Here is a 23,868-nt window from a genome sequence, read left to right on the forward strand (position 1 = left end):
ATCATTTGTTTGTTGTAGCGCTTTTCGCCCTAAGTGGGATGGGTATTCCCAGACTTGGGACCCGTGCTCACTACGCCACTGGAGTCAAGCTATCCTGGCTGATGACGGCTGATAGCCAGAAACCAGTCCTAGGATGCTTGATTCCGGTCCAGGGAAGACATGACTTGGCAGTTCGGGCTGGACTGTTCCCATGAGGCACAGGGTCAAGACTGATTTGCATATGGCCATGTCTAAACTGGGGTGGCGTAGTGGGCAAAAGAACGATGGATTTAACCCAGATCTCTTGACTGGGGGAGAATGTCTGCATTGTCAGCATTCCGTCCATCATTTGTTTGTTGTAGCGCTTTTCGCCCTAAGTGGGATGGATATTCCCAGACGTGGGACCCGTGCTCACTACGCCACTGGAGTCAAGCTATCCTGGCTGATGACGGCTGATAGCCAGAAACCGGTCCTAGGATGCTTGATTCCGGTCCAGGGAAGACATGACTTGGCAGTTCGGGCTGGACTGTTCCCATGAGGCACAGGGTCAAGACTGATTTGCATATGGCCATGTCTAAACTGGGGTGGCGTAGTGGGCAAAAGAACGATGGATTTAACCCAGATCTCTTGACTGGGGGAGAATGTCTGCATTGTCAGCATTCCGTCCATCATTTGTTTGTTGTAGCGCTTTTCGCCCTAAGTGGGATGGGTATTCCCAGACGTGGGACCCATGCTCACTACGCCACTGGAGTCAAGCTATCCTGGCTGATGACGGCTGATAGCCAGAAACCGGTCCTAGGATGCTTGATTCCGGTCCAGGGAAGACATGACTTGGCAGTTCGGGCTGGACTGTTCCCATGAGGCACAGGGTCAAGACTGATTTGCATATGGCCATGTCTAAACTGGGGGGGCATAGTGGGCAAAAGAACGATGGATTTAACCCAGATCTCTTGACTGGGGGAGAATGTCTGCATTGTCAGCATTCCGTCCATCATTTGTTTGTTGTAGCGCTTTTCGCCCTAAGTGGGATGGGTATTCCCAGACGTGGGACCCGTGCTCACTACGCCACTGGAGTCAAGCTATCCTGGCTGATGACGGCTGATAGCCAGAAACCGGTCCTAGGATGCTTGATTCCGGTCCAGGGAAGACATGACTTTGCAGTTCGGGCTGGACTGTTCCCATGAGGCACAGGGTCAAGACTGATTTGCATATGGCCATGTCTAAACTGGGGTGGCGTAGTGGGCAAAAGAACGATGGATTTAACCCAGATCTCTTGACTGGGGGAGAATGTCTGCATTGTCAGCATTCCGTCCATCATTTGTTTGTTGTAGCGCTTTTCGCCCTAAGTGGGATGGGTATTCCCAGACGTGGGACCCGTGCTCACTACGCCACTGGAGTCAAGCTATCCTGGCTGATGACGGCTGATAGCCAGAAACCGGTCCTAGGATGCTTGATTCCGGTCCAGGGAAGACATGACTTGGCAGTTCGGGCTGGACTGTTCCCATGAGGCACAGGGTCAAGACTGATTTGCATATGGCCATGTCTAAACTGGGGTGGCGTAGTGGGCAAAAGAACGATGGATTTAACCCAGATCTCTTGACTGGGGGAGAATGTCTGCATTGTCAGCATTCCGTCCATCATTTGTTTGTTGTAGCGCTTTTCGCCCTAAGTGGGATGGGTATTCCCAGACGTGGGACCCGTGCTCACTACACCACTGGAGTCAAGCTATCCTGGCTGATGACGGCTGATAGCCAGAAACCGGTGCTAGGATGCTTGATTCCGGTCCAGGGAAGACATGACTTGGCAGTTCGGGCTGGACTGTTCCCATGAGGCACAGGGTCAAGACTGATTTGCATATGGCCATGTCTAAACTGGGGTGGCGTAGTGGGCAAAAGAACGATGGATTTAACCCAGATCTCTTGACTGGGGGAGAATGTCTGCATTGTCAGCATTCCGTCCATCATTTGTTTGTTGTAGCGCTTTTCGCCCTAAGTGGGATGGGTATTCCCAGACGTGGGACCCGTGCTCACTACGCCACTGGAGTCAAGCTATCCTGGCTGATGACGGCTGATAGCCAGAAACCGGTCCTAGGATGCTTGATTCCGGTCCAGGGAAGACATGACTTGGCAGTTCGGGCTGGACTGTTCCCATGAGGCACAGGGTCAAGACTGATTTGCATATGGCCATGTCTAAACTGGGGTGGCGTAGTGGGCAAAAGAACCATGGATTTAACCCAGATCTCTTGACTGGGGGAGAATGCCTGCATTGTCAGCATTCCGTCCATCATTTGTTTGTTGTAGAACTGTTCAACAGTGGCACTTTCAGAATTGCAATTTAAAATCCAACTTCGCCATAAGTTGTGATTTTAAATTGTAATTCTAGAGCCACCAAACTTGGGAATCCAATTCTTCCCAATTGGAAATTACACTTATAAAATGTAATAAGGTAATCCTAATATTATCCTATAGAAGATATTGGCCTGGCAGTAGTGAAAAACTAATTGAGTCCTGATTTTAAATACACTGTACCATGCCCTTGGGCTGTCTATGGCCTACCTTAGGGGTGACATATGTATTCAAAAGGAAGGATTAGTCCTGGCAAGAGGTTTAATTTGGCAGATCGACATGGCAGTTTAAAACTGCATGAACAGGCTCTGCAGTGGCAGGCCTGAGATATGTTTAAAGGGCTAATGAAGTGGATGGCAAAATCAGTGCTGCATTAGTAGCATTTAATTTACAAGCCCTGGGCACACATAGTGCCCATTACTAAGTACTTATAAGTAAATTATATATGCCAATTGTGGATAAGCCAATGTTACCATGTTTTAAACAGAGAGCACATGTACTTTAGCACTGGTTAGCAGTGTTAATGTGCCCATAGTCCTAAAGCCAGCAAAAACAAAGTCAGCCAAAACAAGAGGTCTGAAGGCAAAAGGTCTTGGGAACCACACTAAGTATGCCAGGTCTAACACGTGTGTCCCCCAGCTGAAAGTGGGGGGAGCTACCCAACCCCTTGGCAGTTCTCTTCACTAGGGAAGAAGAACCTGGAACTACCAACACCATTGGCATGGTCTGTTCCAGGATGGTGTTCCACCGTAAAGTCCATTCCCTGTAGGGAGATGAACAACTTCAACAGTTTGGGATTCTGGCCCCTCATCTGCAGTAACCATCTGAGGGGTCTGTGATCTGTCTAAACCCGGAAGTGAGTGCCAAAAGGTATAGTTTCAGCCTCTTCAGAGCTCAGACCAGAGCAAAGACTACCATGTCTAAGGGGCTCTACCTCTGTTCCATGAGAAGTAACCTCCTACTGATGAAGGCTACAGGCTGATCCAGGCCCTTTTCGTTTATCTCTGAGAGCACATCCCCTACTCCATATTCGGAGGTGTCTGCCTGCACAATGAACTCTTGGGAGAAGTCAGGGGCCTGGGGCACGGGTTCTGGGCCCATGGCCTCATTCAGGGTGTCAAAAGCCTGCTGGCACACCTCTGTCCAGATCACCTGATGTAACTGCTTCCTGATAGTCAGTTCTGTTAAGGGGACAACAATGGTGCCATATCTTTTGAGAAATCTCCTGAAACAGCCAGTGAGGCCTAGGAAGGCCTTCACCTCTTTCTGGGTCTTGGGGGGGGGGGGGGGGGGGGGGTTGGATCCTAAACCTGCATGGTTTCAATTTTGGTCTGGAGGGGCTGCACCTTACCACCTCCCACTTGGTGATCCAAGTGGACAACTGAACCCTGCCATATCTGGCACTTTCTGGTCTTGACAGTCAGACCTGAACTCTGCAGAACCCGACGCACTTCCTGGTGGAGGCACATGTTGTCCTCCCAGCTAGAAATGAAGACTGTAATGTCATGTAGATAGACTGTACTGAAGTTCTCCAACCCAGCCAGGACCTACTTCACCAACATCTGGAAGGTGGCAGGGCCGTTCTTCAACCAGAAGGGCATTACCCCAAACTGGAAGTGCCCTTCTGGGGTAGAGATGCATCCCTCTCTTTGGCCCCCTCAATCAAGACAATCTGTCAGTACCCCAACGTCAAGTCAAACATGCTGAGGAACTTGGCAGCTCCTAGCCGATCTATGAGCTCATCAGTTTAGGAGATGGGGTGCACATCAGACTTGGCGACCGCATTGAGCCCACAGTAGTCCACACAGAACCTATGTTCTGGTGTGACACCTGGAGTAGGGGTGGGCGGAATTTGCGGAATTAACCTTCGCAAATTATCGCGAGAATGTTTAAAATTATCGCAAACAAGCAGAAATATCGCAAAGATGCGGAAGTTTTTTTCCGGCATGTTCGCGAGATTTTCTGCATGGTTGCGGGTCGCCAACTTACCCATGTGGTTGCTTGCGGGCGCGGCCATCTTGTTTTGAGTTGTTCTCGCGGTGCATGATCGCGAGAAGAAAGACGTGATCGCGCGACGCATGACGTCACTGCGGGCGCGAACTGTCGCGAGACAGCGCAAATGGCTAAAAACAATACAACATCTCATGGAGAACGCGACCGGATCAAGAAAACTTGTCGGCGAACGCAGGGATTCAGGTAAGGCGATCGCGCGCGCGCGAGAATGTATCATTTTACAGCGCGAGCAAGAAACAAATTATCGCCAAGCTGCGGAAACCGGAATTTTTGACATTTTCGCGCTCTCCGCGGAACGCAAAAATGTCAAATTATCGCAATTTCCGCGAACGGAACGAAATTTTTGCCCAGGCCTAACCTGGAGGGGCAGCCTTGGGAATGAAAACCACAGGCCTGGACCAGGCTTGCTTTCACAAATATCAATATCATGGGGGCTCCATGCAGTGAGTCAAGGAGTGAAAGAGAATAAAGAGGCAAACTGTCCCAGCAACTGGTGGCAGTCTCTCTGTTGTTCTAGGTCAGGGTAGGTGAGAGGCTGAAACTTTCCACTGACCCATCCTGCTTCATTGGGGGGAGGTTCACTGTTCTTTTCCACCCCATCATCAGCAACTAGGAGCATGATAAGCTCAGACCTCTCAAATCGGGGCTTGAGGCGATTGACATGAAGGACCCTTTAAGGGTTCCTGGGAGCCTTGGATCCACCAAGTAGGTGACATGACTCTTGCGCTCCTTTAGCTCAAACAGCCCTGACCAGTAGTCCTGCAGGGCCGTATGCTCCATGAACTCCATCAACCATACTTTTTGACCAGGTTAAAGCTCGATCAGAGGGGCGTTCTGGGCATACCACCGTTTCATGTCCTCCTGGCTAGCTTCCAGATTCTACTGTGCAAGTTTCTGGAAGTGTGCTGTCTGGTTACAAAGGGCCAGAATGTAGCTGACTATATCCTGGGGGCTCTACCAGGAGCTTGCTCCAGGCACACCTTCACCAAACTGAGAGGTCCTCCCACAGGGTGTCCATACAGAAGTTTGAAGGGGCTGAAGCCAGTCCCCTTCTGTGGTACTTCCCTGTAGGCAAACAAAAAAATGGCAGGAGGACATCCCACTTTCACCTCATGGGCTCTGGCAGGCCCATAATCATCCCTTTTAGGGTCCTGTCGAACTTTTCAACAAGCCGATTGGTTTAGGAGTGGTAAGGAGTGGAGAACCTATTGGATTTGTCAGGCTCCTCTGTCCCAAATCCTCAGGACTGTGTTGATGCTCTAAAGGGGCTCACCTCTGGACAACCCCAAGTCAGGCATATGAAACACACAGACTTTGGGGTAATCGAGTGGGGGAAGAAAAGGGTAGGGACTGCGGGGAGGGAGATCTGAGAAGGAGAGGAGGATGAGCACGGATACAACCCATAGACGTAGAGAAGCAAACTGTAAGCAAGACGATGTGTAAGTTATTTCCCACCCCTCACCTGAAAAGCAAAAGGTAGAAACTAGAACATAGAAGAGAGCTGAGGGCAGCGGCAAGTTCACCTACTGACACTAGGTTGTAAAAACCAAACAAAGAAATTATGCAATGAAATCAGACTTTTCTTCGCACTGTACAGGAGCTTGGTTTTCTATATCCCCCCATCCACCTACCAAGGTGCCATGACGTGAAGATAGAAGCCTAGCCAGAAGTGGCAACACACGCTCTTCGACCCTCTCTCCTATTTTGAGATAAAATGAAGAAAAAGAAAAGGAGCTGATGAGCTTTTCCGGACCAAAGAGCAATAACCTCATGTCTTTAGCCGGGACACATTTGGGCGTAGTATGAAGCCACAATTACCAGTATGCAAGTTTAAAATAGACATCCGATAATGAGTTAATGCGAACACCAGCTTTCTATGAAATTTGTCCGCTATTAACTTCCATCAGGAATAGTATCAAAAAAGGCTCCTCTGCACGAGACCGTGGATACGTATCTCTGCCAACAGAGGAGTCCGATGGGATCACACGAAAACAAACGCAAAGCTCCTCTGCATAAGACCGTGGAAATAGCGGTCTCTGCCAACAGAGGAGTCAGTAGGCTGTGGGACAATGCACTGAGATTCCCCTGACCGGGACCGTAGGAATCGGGTCTCAATCAAATGAGCTCAGCGAGACTAAGCAGCGGAAATTTTCTCCCGCTACCGGAGGTTCCAAAACCAAAGATGCCTGTGCACTCTTACCGTCCCACAAACGTGGCTCTAAGAAGGAGTCTGCGAAGGGCTTGATCCAACGGAATCATCGGCAATGCGGAAATCCTCCCGTCGCCTCTTGACCCCTCGACCGGCTTTGCGTGAGGCGTGACTCGCAAAGCTTGTTGGGAATTGTAGTTTACAGACATAAAATCGTCCCGCACCCGGTTACACTGTAATGAAAGCAGTCAGTGAATAACCGGCAGCGGAATTGTGACAGGATTATCCACACCCCTTATACCTGGCCTTCATGTACCCTGATATGAACTTAATAGCCCAGTCAGACACCACCTCCTTGGGTAAACCTACACAGGTAAGGATCCCCATCAGTGCCCTTGACTCTTTGGGTGCAGTCACAGTCCTCAGATGCATAGCCTCCAGGTACTGGGTGGCATGGTCCACCAAGACCAGAACAAGTCTGTTGCCCAAGGCAGTCTTGGGGTCCAGAGGCCAAATAATATTGATGCTCATCCTTTCAAAGGGGGTGCCAGTGACAGGGAAAGGCTGTAGGGGGGCGTGCACTTCCCCCCTAACTTGCCACTGACCTGGCAGGTAGGACAGGACATTCAGAACGCACCAGACACCTTAATCATTTGAGGCTAGTAAAAGTGGGTGTTAAGCCTGTCATAGGTCCTGTCTTGCCCCCAAATGACCTGCCAGGGGAAGGCCATGTAACACTGGGGACCACCAACACACAGGTTGCACCAGGTTTAGGAGCCTTAGGCTCACTATACAGGAGACCATTCTCCCAGTATATCAGGTGTTTACCAGAGGTGGCACCAGCTGCCTGGGTCTCTGTCTGCTTCCGAAGACCCACAAGAGTTGGGCATTCCCTCTGCGCCTTGCAAAACTCCTCCCTGGTGGGACCCCCTTCCTGCTGCCAGTTGGCCTGCTCTGGCAGGTTCCCCAGTTTGGCCACATCCTTCCCTGTAGGTACTGGGGCATCCCTCTCAGGGTCAGCCTCCTCCCTGACTCTGTGGGCGTTTTAGGGGATGTTTTCCCATGTTCCTTGCCCTTCCTTTTCATGGCAGACACTGGGCCATTCCTCCAGGCTCCAAGTCCTCCTGACTACCCTCTTGGGTTGCCATGGACAGTGTGGTTAGGAACTCCCACTCAGGCAACCCTAACATTTTCAAGTCAGACCTGAGTGCCACCTCTTTCCAAGCAGTATGCTCCAGGTCATTGCCAAGCTGACAATCCACAGGCATGAATGGACTCAGAGCTATGCTTAAGGAGCCTAAGACCTCCCTCATTCAAAGGGAACCAGAGTCACTGGGTAGTGACTTTCACGATTGTCAGCTTCAACAACTTGGTGGAACACATTAGGGACTACCTGCTTTGATGTCACCAGATGACATCTGATAGTTGCCATGCTGGCTCCATTGTCTCTCATAGCTTCCAGCTCCTGCCCATTGATGATGACCCACTACCTGTATTTCCTAGTATTACTAGGCATGTGAGTTCTCTGCACCGTCTCTCCATTACCCAGGGGAACTATAATAACCTCTATTCTGTCCCCCACACTATTTGGGATAACCTCCTTCCCAAGCGCTATACTGGCCAACCCCAGTGACTTCCCACCAGTGGGGGGCTGTGCCCGCTTGGGACTCTTGGCATCTTCCTTGCAGTGCCCTTCCTGTTGGTGCTCAAAGCACTAAGAGGGTGCCTTCCCTGAAGACCTGCTGTCAGGGAACCATCTATTTTTCTTCTCAGTGGTGAGATGGGAGTCCTGGCCTTTTAGAGAACTCATTGCCCCCCCCCCCTCCTTCTTGTGGTGAGGATCCTGTCCACCCTTGTGGTGATCTCCCCCTGAAACCTTCTTTTGGACCCTGGTGCTGACCCAGAGGTCTACCTCCTTAGCAAGCTCCCTGGGGTCAGAGAGCTTACTGTCAATCAAATGATGACACAGATCTGGAAAACAAAGGCTGAACATGTGCTTTAGTCTTTTGCAATCAACGTATACAGCCCCTGATGATCCTTGACTTCACTTCCCTTCACCCAACCAACCAGTGCTTAGCAAATAGAATTAACCCAATCCACCCAGGTCCCTTGGGATAGCATCTGACTCTCCCTGAACTTCTGCCTATACTTTTCTGGGGTCAAACCATCTTTCATGGAGGCCTCTTTCGTCCCCCTTCTCTAAGGCCAGTAGGGTGTCCCTCCCCTCACTAGGGATGTGCCCAGGTACCGGGCTCTATTTTAAGTATCTCATGGACCCTCAAGCTAAAAAAGAATCCAAGATATCTTGTGGCTTTCATCCAGGGTTTTACCATGAATAAAACAACTAGGGAGTCTCTTAAAGGGGTGGAGCCTATATAAATAAGGGCATAGCCTAAACATGTTGAGCAAAAATCTGAGTTTCCCATAGTGTGCCACCTGACTGGTATTTTACTGATTTTCTATGCTTTCTGTAATTGCATCCAGATATAGAATACACCTAAAAAAAGCCAGGAATACTGGCTTTATCAGTGGCTGTTAGCTGTATACTGTAGGAGAATAGGATCTGCATCTTCTGGTTACCCCCACTTTTTGCTGCTGTAACACTGTTTTTCGACTTTAGTTTGGCTGGGCCCTGCTATTCAGGACCCCAGCCTAGCTGCTTCCTCTCTAAATTGATTCCATGTACCTTAGGTACACCACAGATGGGATTCTGGGGTGCCCTTATAAGTCCCTAGTATATGGTATACTATGTACCCAGGGCATAGGTACCCCAGAGGCCTACCAGGGGCTGAAGCATGTATTATGCCACCCCTGGGAAGCCCTCCAAAATAACACCACAGGTCTGCTACTGCAGCCTGGGTAAGGTGGTGCATGCACCCCTTACAGAGATATAGGTTCACTATATCTCACCTATCACTGCATATAGAAACCTATCAGTCACCCCTATGGCAGGCCTTATCAATCCTGAAGGCAGGGTGCTTGGTTTTGTGTGAGAAGGTGCCCATGCATGAGCAGAGCCCCTCTGCAGCCTTCGGAATCTCTTCGTCGGGGTTGTCTGTGATGCAGCCTGACCATATACTCTTGAGTGCATTGTAACTCAACGGTAAATGCTAACTTTGGACTGGCTACATAGAAACATGTCGTGTTTGGTGTCAAACACCTTGGAATCATACCCCTACACCAGTAACTACTGGTCGGAGTACGATCCCACCCTTCTAGAGGGAGAGACATGACAGCACCGGTATACCCGGTGCCAACTTAAAAGAGCCCTGGCATCACAAAATGGATGCTGCAGCCACAGACACGAGTCTGGCCTCCTGCTGCTGACTGAAACTCTGGCAGGGGAGGCCTGGACAATAGGTTTCCTGTCACAGGGAGGTGTCACCACCTCCCAGACAGGCTTTAGTGTATTGGGGCTCGGTGGGTGCACTCTGAGAGTGCTTTGAAGTCCTGCAGTGGGGGCACATTTGGTGTCCCTGTGCATAGTCCAGCTCAAACTGGTTCAGGGGCTACCAGCCCCTGCTCTGGCGTGAAACTGGACAAAGGAAATGGGTGTAGCCACCCCTCTTTCCAAACCCTCCCATTGGTGGGTCCCCTGAGTTAGTCCAACCCCTTCCTTGGGTATAAAGTAGGAACCCCTGGCAACAGGACTTTAGATATCCCTGGACGAAACTCTGAAACTAAATCCTGGAATTTCGACGATCTGTTCAATGCCAGATGATGGAAGAATCTCCCTTGGAGTAAAGGAGTTACTTCCCTGCTTGGCAGGCACCAAAGACGCATCTGTCCGATCTGCATCTCCGAAGCTCCTGCCATACGCTGAAGACTTTGCAACACCAGAGGTGGATTTTCAGATTTCCCAGAGGCCGAACCAGGTCCCCAGTAAAGCTGAGACCCGTAGCCCTCGTGGGTACCGTGGAACCAGAACCCCTGGGCACAGTGCACATTTGCAAGTGCATCAGCTTTTCGACGTCTCCTGGGGTTGTGCATTTGATTACTTGTAGCCCAGACCCCGAGCAGAGAATCCATCGAAGATTTTTGGCTTAGTCACCTGAGTGACCTGTGGGCTGCCATTTTGTGATTCCTCTCGAGGTCCCTTCGCGATCCCTGGTCCGTTGACTGGTGGGTCCCTGTGATGGTAACTCTGACTTCCTTTGGGCTTCCCTGGTTGCTCCAGACGTGCCCTCACTCCTCCTTGCTGGGGGAGTATCTCGAACCTTGCTGGTCCGCACCGAAGCATCTTTCTCCTTTCTGCGTGGGTTGCTGTTGCCAAGGCTTGTTGTGTCCAATCTGGGCACCAAGACTGCAGCACTCAACATCCTTTATGGGACAGTTCGAATCCAGCTCTTGGTCATCCTCAACGCCTCCTGGTCCTCGTGGCTGAAGAGTCAAGCTTCACCTTCTTCACTCGAAACCCGACATCGGTGAGCATTCGTCTATCGTGCCCCTGGTCACTGGCAAGTGACCCAGACTCTGTCCCCTCTGCTTTCAGGTTCTTCACATCTTTGATCCTGGCTTGGATCTCTCTGGACACTTCGTATCTTTCCGGCAGCAGCACTTCTTCGCCAGCTTCCATTGAAAACGACAAAGCGACCCGACGCCATTTGACACCTATGCACCCGGCTTCCCTGGGTGAGATAACTCGAGTACTCCGGTGTTCCCATGGGTGTTGACCCTAGAACTGTCTAAGTTCAAAAGGGTTTGGTCCTAGTCCATCGCTACGTGTTCCGAATCTTTAAAAATCTAACCGCGACTTTCCCCATAGAAGCTAACGGGAGCTCGCTGCTGTGTTCTCACACTGCACACGGCCCCCGTGGGTCCCCTGTGTCACTACCTTGGGTGGTTCCTTGGGGTCCACGCGATTCTACAGGCTCTAGGCCTTGTGTCTAGTTAAGTCGTGGTTCTTATACCACTATTTTAGTATATGGTTTGGCTCGCCCCTAGGGCCTAACGTGTATTTGTGCTACTTACCTGTAATATTTGAAGTGTAACTTATGTGTTTTGACCTCTAGCCTCATAAAGAGACTAGTAGGGTGTGTTTAGTAATAAATACATATATTTTATATATATACCTGGTGTAGTTGCCTTTCACTTAGCCATTCAAGAGATTATAGACTGGTAAAACAAGCTGCTTTACATTCCTTCAAATCTTAGCCTGAAGGCTGCTCTCCATAGCTACCACTAGGATAGCTTTCAATAAAGGTTGTCTTTAACCTATCATCAATAAGGGGTTATTTGGACTGGTGCAAGGTGCCCACTATAACTAGTGGACAGCATATGCCAGGCCAACTTCTTACATTGGTGTGCAGAGGGTGGGATTCCAGCTTGCAATTGTTTTACCAGATAATCTCAATTGAGTGATTAACTGAAAACCACTAAAGGTACCTAAGGTACATATAATACAAGCTTTAGAATACAGTAAGTTCTACTGAACTTAGAGTTGTGTGTCAAGGGCTTAGCACACTCTTTCTACAACTCAAGAGAGTTTAGTAGGCCACAGTAGAGTAGGTAGTGCAATACACCACACCTCATTAGTGATGTCTTCAAGGCCAGGAACCAGTGGGTCCCTGCAAGAAGCCACCGGGCTTCTTCCAACCAAGTATGATAATCTCCCATTCTTGGAATTGAGAGCATTATGCAGTACTAGGAGACTGAAGACAGGCAAAAGTGCAAACACCCAACGCCTCATAGAGGTACTTCTGTTGGATGATCTCAGAAGACCTATAGGGTCTTAAGGGGTAGGCAGAGTGGGTGGGGCAGCAGGGGAGGAAGGGCCTAGGGGTGAAATTCCCCATGACCAGACCTCTGATGCTGACCAGGAAGTCGACAATGATCTTGACCTGGAAAACCCAGCTCCCCTGGAAGATGAGGAAGAGAACCACAATGGTCCTCTCTTTGTCCCTCCTGGGAGAGTTGGTGGTGGGCCTAGAAGGTCCATATCTCCCTCAGGGGAGTCTAACCGTTCTGGTTCATGTATAGGGACCTCTATCTCTGCTCATAGGAGGGAAACCTCCCAGGAAAGGAGAGAGAGACTGCTTCAGTATGAACAAGCTCAGCTGAAAATTAAAAGAGAGCAGATAGCCTTAGAAAGGGAATCCCTAGAGCTCCATAGAGCTAGTCAAAAGATGGGACTAGAGTCCCATGGTGGCAGCAAAATCCCTAGTGTTTAGGGAGAGGTCTCATGACCATAGAAACCTAAACAAGATTGTCCCTCCCTACCAGAGTGGAGATGACATCCACACATGGATTACTGCACTGGAAAGGGCCTGTAAAGTACAAAGGGTCCCCCGGTAGCAGTGGGCAGCAATCTTGTGGCTCTCCTTTGCAGACAAAGGTAGAGCTAAGCTTCTCACTGTTAGAGAGGAGGGTGCTGATGATTACTCCAGTCTGGAAAGTGCATTGATTGAAGGGTTTGGCCTAGCCACTGAACAATGTAGATTAAAATTCAGAGATACCCAAAAGGCACAAAATCAAGACTCGGTGGACTTTGTAGATTGTGCTACCAAGGCTCTGGAGGGTTGGTTACTTGGCAGCAAGGTGCATGACTTTCAGGGATTGTAAAATTTAATTATGAGGGAGCAGATCCTTAATAATTGTTAAAATCAGCTGTTGCATCAGTACCTGGTGGACTCTGATCTGACCTCTCCCCAAGAATTGGGAAAAAGGCAGACAAATGGGTCAGAACCAGGGTGAGGCAGAAGGTTCAGAACCAAGGTGGTGACCAGAAGAAGCAAGATTCAAAGAACTCTGACAAGGGTGGGGAGAAGGGTAAAGACCAGAAATCTTCACAAGGTCCCCAAAAATCTTCTTCAGGGGAAAATCCCAATCTAATAAAGGAAAAGGCCAAAAGAAACCATGGTGCAAGATCTGTAAGCAGAAAACTCACTGGACTAGAGATTGCACCAAGTCCAAAGACTCAACTCCAGCCACCATTGCCCCTAAGGCAACTGTTCCCACTAGTTCAGCTACAATTGGTGGTGGTAATACTCAGAATAAGGGTATAGTAGGGTTAACCCTGGGTTCTGAGGAGAACTCTGGCCTAGTCAGAGTTCCAACTCAGGCTGTCCTGATCTGTGATGGAGGCATCGACATGTCTTCCTTTGTGAGTCCCAGTAACTTGGGCAAATACAGACAGCAGCCTTTGATAAATGGAAAAGAGGCTTTGGCATCCAGGGACACAGGAGCAAGTGTCACAATCGTGACAAAAGATCTTGTGGATCCTGGGCAGATTATACTTGGTTTAATGTAGCAAGTGACAAATGCTAGCAATGTCAGGGCAGACCATTCCTTGGCAGTTGTTAATTTCTCCTGGGGAGGGGTAACTGGCCTCAAAAAGGTTGTGGTAAGTGCAGACCTCCCTGTTGAATGCTGGCTTGGCAATGATCTGGAAACTTCAGCTTGGGTTGAAGTGGTGCTCAGGACACATGCAGAAATGCTAGGGATCCCTGCACATGTATTTGCTGTGACTAGGTCACAGGTCAAAATTTCAAACACTGGACAGGCCCTGGATTCTGGAAGAATGGACCAGGTGCCTCCCAAGAGTAGGAGCAGTAGGGTTAAGGCAGTACCTTCCCCCTGACTCAGAATACAGATCAGCCTCCTGAGGGAGATGATCTTGGACCTGAAGAAGGAACTGTCCCAGGGGAGCTTGAACCTGACCAGGTTGAGTTCTTGGGGACAGGGGGCCTTTCCAGGGCAGATCTGAGCCAGGAGCAGAAAACCTGCCCCTCTCTTGAACCCCTCAGAAAGCAAGCTGCTGATGAGGATGTTGGGAATGCTAGTGGCACCCATAAAATCTATTGGGCTGATGGACTCCTTTATTCAGAGTGTAGAGACACCAAGCCTAGTGCTTCCAGGAGGTTGGTAATACCTTTGAAGTTTAGGGGCTTCCTATTGACACTAGCCCATGATATTCCCTTGGCAGGACACTTGGGCCAAAACAAGACTTGGGACAGAATTGTTCCTCACTTTCATTGACTCCACATGTCTGAAGATACTAAGGAAATTTGTCGCTCCTGTGTGACCTGTCAATCCAGTGGCAAGGCTGGTGGAACCACAAAGACCCCCCTGATACCACTACTTGTGGTGGGGGTTTCCTTTGAGAGGGTGGGGATTGACATTGTTGGTCCCATAGATCCTCAAACTGCATCTGGGCACAGATTTATCCTGATGGTGGTAGACCATGCCACTAGGTACCCAGAAGCCATTCCACTTAGGACCACTATAGCACCTGTGGTGGCAAGGGCCCTCTTGGGTGTATTCTCAAGAGTGGGTTTTCCTAAGGAAGTAGTATCTGAAAGGGGTGCAAACATCATGTCAAGTTACTTGACTGCAATGTGGAAGGAGTGTGGAGTGAATTATAAATTCACCACACCCTATCACCCACAATGCAATGGTTTAATTGAAAGAGTCAACAAAACCTTAACCCCTTCAGCGCGGCGCGGATTTCCGCGCTGTGCTGAAGGTTCTGTGCGCGGGCGGGGCCATGACGGAGCGGTTCCATCATGCGCACAGCGCAACCGACACGCATGACGGAACCGCTCCGTCATGCGCATCGAAGGGGTTAAAGAGCATGATCAAAGGTCTCCCAGAAAAGATTAGGCGCAGATGGGACACCCTTTTGCCCTGCCTTTTGTTTGCCTAAAGGGAGGTGCCACAAAAAGGGGTTGGTTACAGCCCTTTTGAACTTTTGTTTGGCCATCCTGTTTGGGGCCCATTGTGTCTGGTGAAGGAGGGATGGGAGTTACCTCTCAAACCCCCTAAACAGGATATAGTGGACTATGTACTTGGTCTCCGCTCCAGGATGGCTAGGTATATGAAAAAGGCAACTAAAAACCTTGAGGCTAGCCAGGAATTGCAAAAGGTCTGGCATGACCAAAAGGCTGTGCTGACTGTTTACCAGCCAGGACAAAAGGTGTCGGTGTTGGAGCCTGTGGCCCCAGCAGCCCTCCAAGATAAATGGAGTGGCCCCCATACAATTGTTGAACAGAAGGGAGAGGTAACCTACTTGGTAGACCTTGAAACTCCCATGAGTACCCATAGGGTACTCCATGTCAACAGACTGAAACCATATGTCGACAGGCCTGACAAGGGCTTGCTCATGGCAACTGATGAGGGACAGGAGGAAGAGAGTGACCCACTCCCTGACCTGCTCTCTCAGAGCCCTGATAATGGATCAGTAGATGGTGGAGCCTTGGCAGACAGCCTCACTGACCAGCAACAAACTGACTGCAGAAAAGTTATCAGCCAGTTCAGGCATATGTTCTCTCTGACTCCAAGTCAGACTACCTGGTGCACTCATGAAGTGGGCACTGGGGACAGTCTGCCTGTTAAAAATAAGATTTACAGGCAACCTGATCATGTCAGGGACTGTATCAGGACAGAAGTCCAAAATATGTTGGATTTAGGAGTCATTGAACCCTCAGATAGCCCTTGGGCTAGTCCAGTAGTCCTGGTGCCTAAACCTCACACCAAAGATGGTAAGAGAGAGATGAGGTTTTGTGTGGATTACAGGGGTCTCAATGCAGTCACTATGACTGATGCTCATCCCATCCCAAGGGCAGATGAGCTTATAGATACTTTGGCCTCAGCCAAGTTTATGAGCACATTTGACTTTACAGCTGGCTACTGGCAGATCAGACTAGTGGATGATGCAAAGCCAAAGACAGCATTTTCTACCCCTAGTGGGCACTACCAATTTGTGATGATGCCCTTTGGTTTGAAGAATGCACCTGCCACTTTCCAAAGGTTGGTGAATAAAGTCCTTACAGACGTGGAAGACTATAGTGCAGCATATCTAGATGATATTGCTGTCTTTAGCTCCACCTGGGAGGATCACCTGGTCCACCTAAGGAATGTTTTGGAGGCCCTGCAAAAGGCAGGCCTAACTATCAAGGCTACTAAGTGCCAGATAGGGCAGAGTCAGGTTCTTTACCTGGGCCACCTTGTAGGTGGAGGCCAGGTTCAACAATTGCAGAGAAAGATCCAGACCATAATGGACTGGGTTGCTCCCACTACCCAGACTCAGGTGAGAGCCTTCTTAGGCCTGATTGGGTATTACAGAAGATTTGTAAAAGGTTATCGATCCATTGTGACTCAATTGAATGACCTTACTTCCAAGAAAATGCCCAAAAAGGTTCATTGAACAGTTAGCTGTCAAAAGGCATTTGATGACCTGAAGCAGGCCATGTGCACTGCTCCCATTCTGCAAAGTCCTGATTACTCCAAAAAGTTCATTGTGGAAACAGATGCATCTGAGTTGGGGGTAGGGGCTGTACTGTCGCAGTTGAATGATGAAGGTCAGGATCAGCCAGTAGCTTTCATAAGCAGAAGGCTGACCCCAGAGAGAAACATTGGTCAGCCATTGAGAGGGAGGCCTTTGCTGTGGTTTGGGCTCTGGAGACGTTGAGGCCATACTTGTTTGGTACTCACTTCATTGTTCAGACAGACCATAAACCCCTCTTATGGCTAAAATAGATGAAGGGTGAAAACCTCAAACTTTTAAGGTGGTCCATTTCCCTACAGGGGATGGACCATACAGTGGAACATAGACCTCGGAGTAACCATGCCAATGCAGATGGACTCTCCAGATATTTCCACTTAGAACATGAAGACTCAACTGCTCAAGGTTAGTTTAATGTTCCTGCCTTGGGGGGGGGGGGGTCGTGGAGGAGAGTAGGATCTGCTTCGTATGGTTACCCCCACTTTTTGCTGCTGTAACACTGTTTTTCATCTTTAGTCTGGTTGGGGCCCAGCTATTCAGGACCCCAGCCTAGCCGATTCCTCTCTAAATTGATTCCATGTACCTTAGGTACACCACAGATTGGATCCTGGGGTGCCCTTATAAGTCCCTAGTATATGGTATACTATGTACCAGGGGCTGAAGCTAGTATCATGCCACACCTGGGAAGCCCTCCAAAATGACACCACAGGTATGCTACTGCAGCCTGAGTTTGGTGGTGCATGCACCCCTTACAGAGATATAGGTTCACTATATCTCACCTATCACTGCACATAGAAATCTATCAGTCACCCCTATGGCAGGCCTTATCAATCCTGAAGGCAGGGTGCTTGGTTTTGTGAGAGAGGGTGCCCATGCATGAGCAGAGCCCCTCTTCAGCCTTCGGAATCTCTTCTCCGGGGTTGTCTGTGATGCAGTCTGACCATATACTCTTAAGTGCATTATAACCCAACGGTAAATGCTAACTTTGGACTGGTGTGGAAATATGGATTTTTCTGGTCAGTTATGTCCCCTATCTTGGACCCCAACGGTTCTATGTGCATGTTACAAGTACATGTATGTTCCCTCCAGTTCTAGTTATGAAGACGCAAATACATGTGCGTCCACCGTTAACATGTCCTCTGCTGATCCGCCATGAATGGGCCGGATATTCCATTCCTATGTACGAAAGGCCACCGCCTTTATATGGTTCACTTATGCCATTTTTCAGTCCAGGCAAGTAGGCCCTGATTCTGTCATCAAGCTTTTCTTGCCTTCTGCCTCTGAAAGCTCCAGTCTGAGCCTGCATCTGTGACCATGAACTTTGTCTCATTCTCTGCGCGGCTCACGAAGCCTGACATCAGCCTGCTGCCTGCCAAAAACTGTATTTCACCTTCGAAAATTATCTGCTCCGCTCCCTGCCCAATGCATTCCTGTCTAGTAGCTTAAGTAAACATTCTGCCAGTTACCGAGCAAAGGCCCGGCTTCTCTGTCTTCATGCAAATAATTCATAGCCCTGTTCTATGGAAGATTCCGCCCTCGCATCTAGTATAGACACTTAGACGCTTGTACACGCACTAATAGTCAGTATAGTCAGTATAGAATAAGATTCCACTCGAAGAGACCTCTCTTTTGGATAACATAGTTCTTTAAACATAGGATGTTAGATATGATTTGGGATTAGGTTGACTTGACCCTCCAGACTTCTGTCGCCACATGTAGAGCTAAATGTCAAGTCCCCTTCACCCCCTAGTTGCACGTCAATCACACGTCATACTGCTGCGCGCGCATTTCTGCCAAGTATTCCTGCTGACATTGCGAAATTCTTTCATGTAACCACCCTCTTATGACATCACATCTGATGACGTTCTGTAAACACACCCAGTTACGCCTATCTTTGTCACGTATGAATATATTATCTCCACTATCAATTGTTACGCCTCTTGTATTAGCTTCACTGTAATGCTTATTGTATAAAAGTAATTGATTGTCAATAACGTATGTACTTCACTTCCTGAACCTTCGTGGTGATGGAACCTGGAGCAACCGATTATAATCGACCTCTGGAATAAAGCCCATTCCGAACCTCTAATACCACGGATTCTGCCTCTTATTTACTGAGCTATTTTTATTATGTTTCCGTATCAAATTAAGTCCCGGTAATTAAATTATTTACCACATAAATGGCGCCCGAATAGGGACACTTTCTCATCTCACGCGCCGGCGGTGCGTTGCAGGCCCGGTCTCCTGCCACAGCTGGACGGACAACAACGCGTACCAGCAGGATTTCCTGTATCTCCCTCCGGTCAAGCGGGGGCGACTGAGGCTGCGATCAACACCCAGACGAGGCGGTGAGAAGTGCGAAGTATCCCGACCAGAGCCTAGCTGAGAGAGCAAGATCCGAGGTATACAGAGGCCCACCAGTTTCCGAAGTTCCAAGTCGAGTCCAGTGTCCGAAGCGTTCGAGTCGAGTCCAGTCCGGTTCAAGTTCAGTCCAGTTTCTGAGGCCTTCCGTTTCCGAGCTACCCGGTGAGTACCATTACTGGGGAGGCGTTCTGGCGTGCACATAAGTTGTGCCGGCCCAGACGGGTTTGGGTACACAAATCCGGTCTGCACTGTTTCAGCAGTGTATCTGTACTGTTTAGCAGTATATCTAGTATATCAAGTATAAAAATTCAGAATAATTCAGTTCAAGTCGAGTATCATGTTTAAATGATTAAGTTTTTCCTAGATCATCGTCATCATCACCGCTGCTCATTTTAAATGTTAAATGTTAAATGTATTTGATACGTCCTGCATATTGTGGTATGAATGACTGTTCATTATTGTGTTTTATTGTATTAAGTTTGTTCAAGATCAAGTAGCAGACCAGTTCTCAATATGCCGCTCTTTTCGAAATTAAGACAGATCACAACCAGAAAAGGGGTACTCGAAGAAGCTGTTCCCATTCCTCCTAGGGACACTCCAGGGTACTTCATGTATCATAAACATGGCCTAGACGCCATATTATTTCTCGATTTATGGGTAGACTACACTAAGGAATTACCAGAAAGTCAGAGGTGGCCCGCAGCTGGGACCTGGGATGCAGAGTGCATCGTGAAAGTAGAGGAAGAATTGTGGAAAAAGAAAGCTAGACAATCACAGAAAGACGCCATTGAATTATGGCGTAAAGAATCATATAGACGTACAGAAAAAGCACGTAGACAGGAAGAGAAGAGTAAAGAAAATTCAAATGAAGTCCGAGAAAATCTATTAATTAAAGAAGGTGCACGAGTGAAATCAGAACAAGTAGACAGACAAAGAAATGCCCTTATGAATGGTATGTATCCCCTTCTGGCTGAAGGATTACCTAAGGCTACTCCAGGGATACCAAAAGACTTGCCAACCCCATTATTTCCAATAAAGGTACATCCTAAGGGGCATCCTAGAACCGCAGAAGATGTTTTTCTTTCCTCATATTTAGATGACGCAGCTCCCGAGTATGCTAACCCCGCCCCACATAGACCGTTGGCCGGGGAGGTTCAACGCCAAGATCCTGTACCTGTACCCTTACAGCATCAAGTTCTGACACAAGTTCCGGCAAGCACATCTGTTTCTGCATCTGTCCCTACAGCTACTTCTATAGCTGTATCCACACCTATAGTTGCTGTATCACGTTCAACAAATCCTTTCACACCCGATACCCCAGATGGGGCTACCGGAGGTGCTACCAATATCTTTTCTACGCCACCTAGAATAAATAAACTTACTTTTCAAGAGTCAGCACATTCACGTACCCCCAAACTCATAAATGCCCGTACGCTTAAGGAACTTCTTATAGATTGTAGATATGACCCTGTGCCCGGAAAAGAGGACGAAATGATCCTAGCATCATTACGTATCAGACGAGCCGCAGTGTATTTAGGGAAATTACCAGGAATGACTGCACATCTAGATAATATATATCATTTTGTCCAAACCGGGCGAGATTCTGAATGTATTAACAGAGCTATGGAATACCAGAAAGTGGAAATACAGGGGGAACTGTTGCGTTTCCTCATAAATTGTGTGATCAGAAATCAAGACCGACCGGGGGTAGACCCGGAAGCAATGCAAACTCTTACCAGATGGAGCCAGAATATATCAGAAGGGAGACATGATAAGCAAAACTGTATAATAGCCATGTGCAGAAAGATCCGTAAAGAAATAGAACGCCTACACGAAGAAAGATTAACGGTAGACCAGTTTGAACAAAACGAGGAGGAAGAAGGATCAGGACTGCCCACAGGACAGTCAGAAACCGTAGCCTATGTAGGTAGAGGAAAATCTTGTAATAGTACTAGATGTCTTACTGATCCGATACGTCCGATGTGTCTAGAAAATAACAGGACATTTCAAACACCAATAACAAATATAAGGTCTAACGAGCATTCATTCCAAGCAGCAGATAAATTACTCCGAGAACGAAGGGGTTATCATTTTCTCGATTCTATGGATGAACAAGAATTAGCCAGGTCAGCTGTCCATTGGGTTGACAGCCCCGGGAAGTATAGTGATGACACAATAGCACACACATTTTTGAATCTCACCCCAGATGAACAGCGTTTAGCTGGGATTTATATGATTCAACAACTTCTTATACTATATAAAAGCCAACATTCAGATCCTGGTCCCTTACCTGATATATTGACCGAATTACTCACGAATAGATGGAGAAGTTCAGGTACTAAGCTAATTAAAGAAATACTAGAATCAAGAAAGCAGTACATTCTTTTTATATGCCCAGAACATGTCTCACTGCCCATCAAGGAAAGAACCATGTATTACATGGACAGACAGAATCCCTTACGAGAAGTGCACCCAATAAAGGGCGAGGACAATGAGTTTAAACGTGTATATGTGTATACGCCCATATCGAAAATAGAATTGTTGGAAATGAAGAAAGTGGTACCCAGTCATGACAAAGACCCAGCGGGTTTCCACCGAGAAATTAAAGACATGTTACTCATGGGAGAGTATACCTATCCCGACATTATGACAATATTAAAGGTATTAATGCCTGCTGGCATTTATGAAAAACTCAAGGAAAAAGAGTGGGAGGTGGGAGACCAAAAAATAGATTGGACAACATTAGAAAATGAAGAAAAGGCCCGAGGTCCAGGTTCAGGGCTTGGGGACAAAACTAAAGCACTGCCAGGTCTACTAGTACAGGTACTGCCACGTTTATTAACCACGAAAAAGGAAGACTGGGGTGCAATTTCAGCCTGTAAACAAAAGCAAGATGAAGACACTAGTGATTTCTATGCACGATTTGAAAAATGTTTTGGTATAAATAGTGGTATAAAAGCAAGTAGCGAATCATACCCACATCTGTTTGTGACAAAATTAGTTGAAAATTCCTTGCCCCAAGTGAAGAATAGAGTATTAAAATTCGAGAGTACCTGGCAAGGTAACACTCCATCACAAATGTTACAAATGTTACAGTATCATCACAATAGAATTAGAGAGGAACAAGATCATGAACAAAGACGCATGAAAGACACAAAAATGAAAATGCTAGTCTCCCAGACAGTTCCAGCTGAAGGACATAAAAAGGGTACGACACATTCTGGCGATTTAGCAGGACCTGTAAAAGGGACATGCAACTATTGTAAACAACTAGGTCATCATGTACACGATTGCCCAGTCCTGAAGCGTAATATCGCCACGGGTATTACAAAAGAAAGACCACGGCCACTTAGACAGGATCAGAATGAACAAGGAGCACCGCAGCATGCACAGGCCATGCCAGCTCCACAACAGACTATACAGTTTGTGCCAGCTGCACCAGCGCTGCCTGTTGCTGCCACGCAAACCACGACACGACAATTGTATCAGACCGCACAGTATGACTATCCTGATTATCAACGATATGCATGAACCAGCCTAGAGAGGGAAGTTGACTTACCCCTTATCGAGATCCCTGTAGATCAAGAAGGACCTTATGTGCATAGTGAATTATTAGGCCAAGACAGAAAATTTTTACTCGATACAGGGGCAAGTCGAACAACTATAAAACGTAGTGAAGTTCCAGGGGCACCCCTCTCAGGCTCACAGAATATTTCCCTTGGTTTTTCAGGAAGACCTATTGTTAATGAAGTGTCACAACCTCTTCCACTTACGATAGGACCTTTGACCCGAACTACAGATTTGTTGCTTACTAAATCATGTCCAGAAAACCTGTTAGGAATAAAGACATTGAAAGCTCTAGGAGCTATAATATGTTGTTCTCCGGAAGGAGTAAGATTGTTTTTACGTGATTTTAAAGGTCATTATGTGTCTAGAGACATGGATCCCCGATTGCAGACTTTACCTACACATCTATGGGCACAAGGCCCTACTGATGTTGGTTGCATGAATATTACACCATATCGAGTTACACTAAAGGCAGGAGTGGTACTACCACGAATGCGACAATACAAGTTACCACCAGATGCTGTAGTGGCTTTACTACAAATCATTGACGAGCTCATTGCCCAAGGAGTGGTTGTAGAAACAGACTCCAATGTATGTAATTCACCGATAATTCCGATTCTCAAACGAACAGATCCGAAGGCCCCGCCAGTATATCGATTGATTATTGATCTGCGCGAATTAAACAAGTGTATTGTGCCACAATTCCCTGTGGTCCCCGATATCTCATCATTACTGACAGCTATTGATTCCGAAGCAACATTCTTTACTGTAATTGATCTCAAAAATGCCTTTTTCAGCGTCCCAATAGATCCGGAAAGCCAATATTTGTTCGGATTTAGTTTAAATGGACGTAGCTTTAAATTCTCACGCGCACCTCAAGGATTTACAGAAAGCCCCAGCATCTATAGCCAAGCACTGAAACGAGAACTTGACAGTATCCACATGCCAGTTAACACTGCTTTGCTTCAATATGTCGATGATCTGCTGATCACCGCCCGAAGCGAACCTGAATGTGAAAAAGCATCACTGGCAGTTTTACAATTTCTAGCCGAAAAAGGGCACAAGGTGTCCCCTTCTAAGCTGCAATTCTGTGTCCAGCGAGTTATTTACCTTGGTCACTCGCTGTCCAAGGAGGGAAGGCAGCTTACACCCGACCGCATTCAGTTAATAGCTAACATGCCAATACCCAAGACACAAAAGGAGGTGCGGGCTTTCATAGGCCTCACTTC

This window comes from Triturus cristatus, chromosome 2_2 (assembly GCF_964204655.1).
Source record: "Triturus cristatus chromosome 2_2, aTriCri1.1, whole genome shotgun sequence".
Taxonomy (NCBI): Eukaryota; Metazoa; Chordata; class Amphibia; order Caudata; family Salamandridae; genus Triturus; species Triturus cristatus.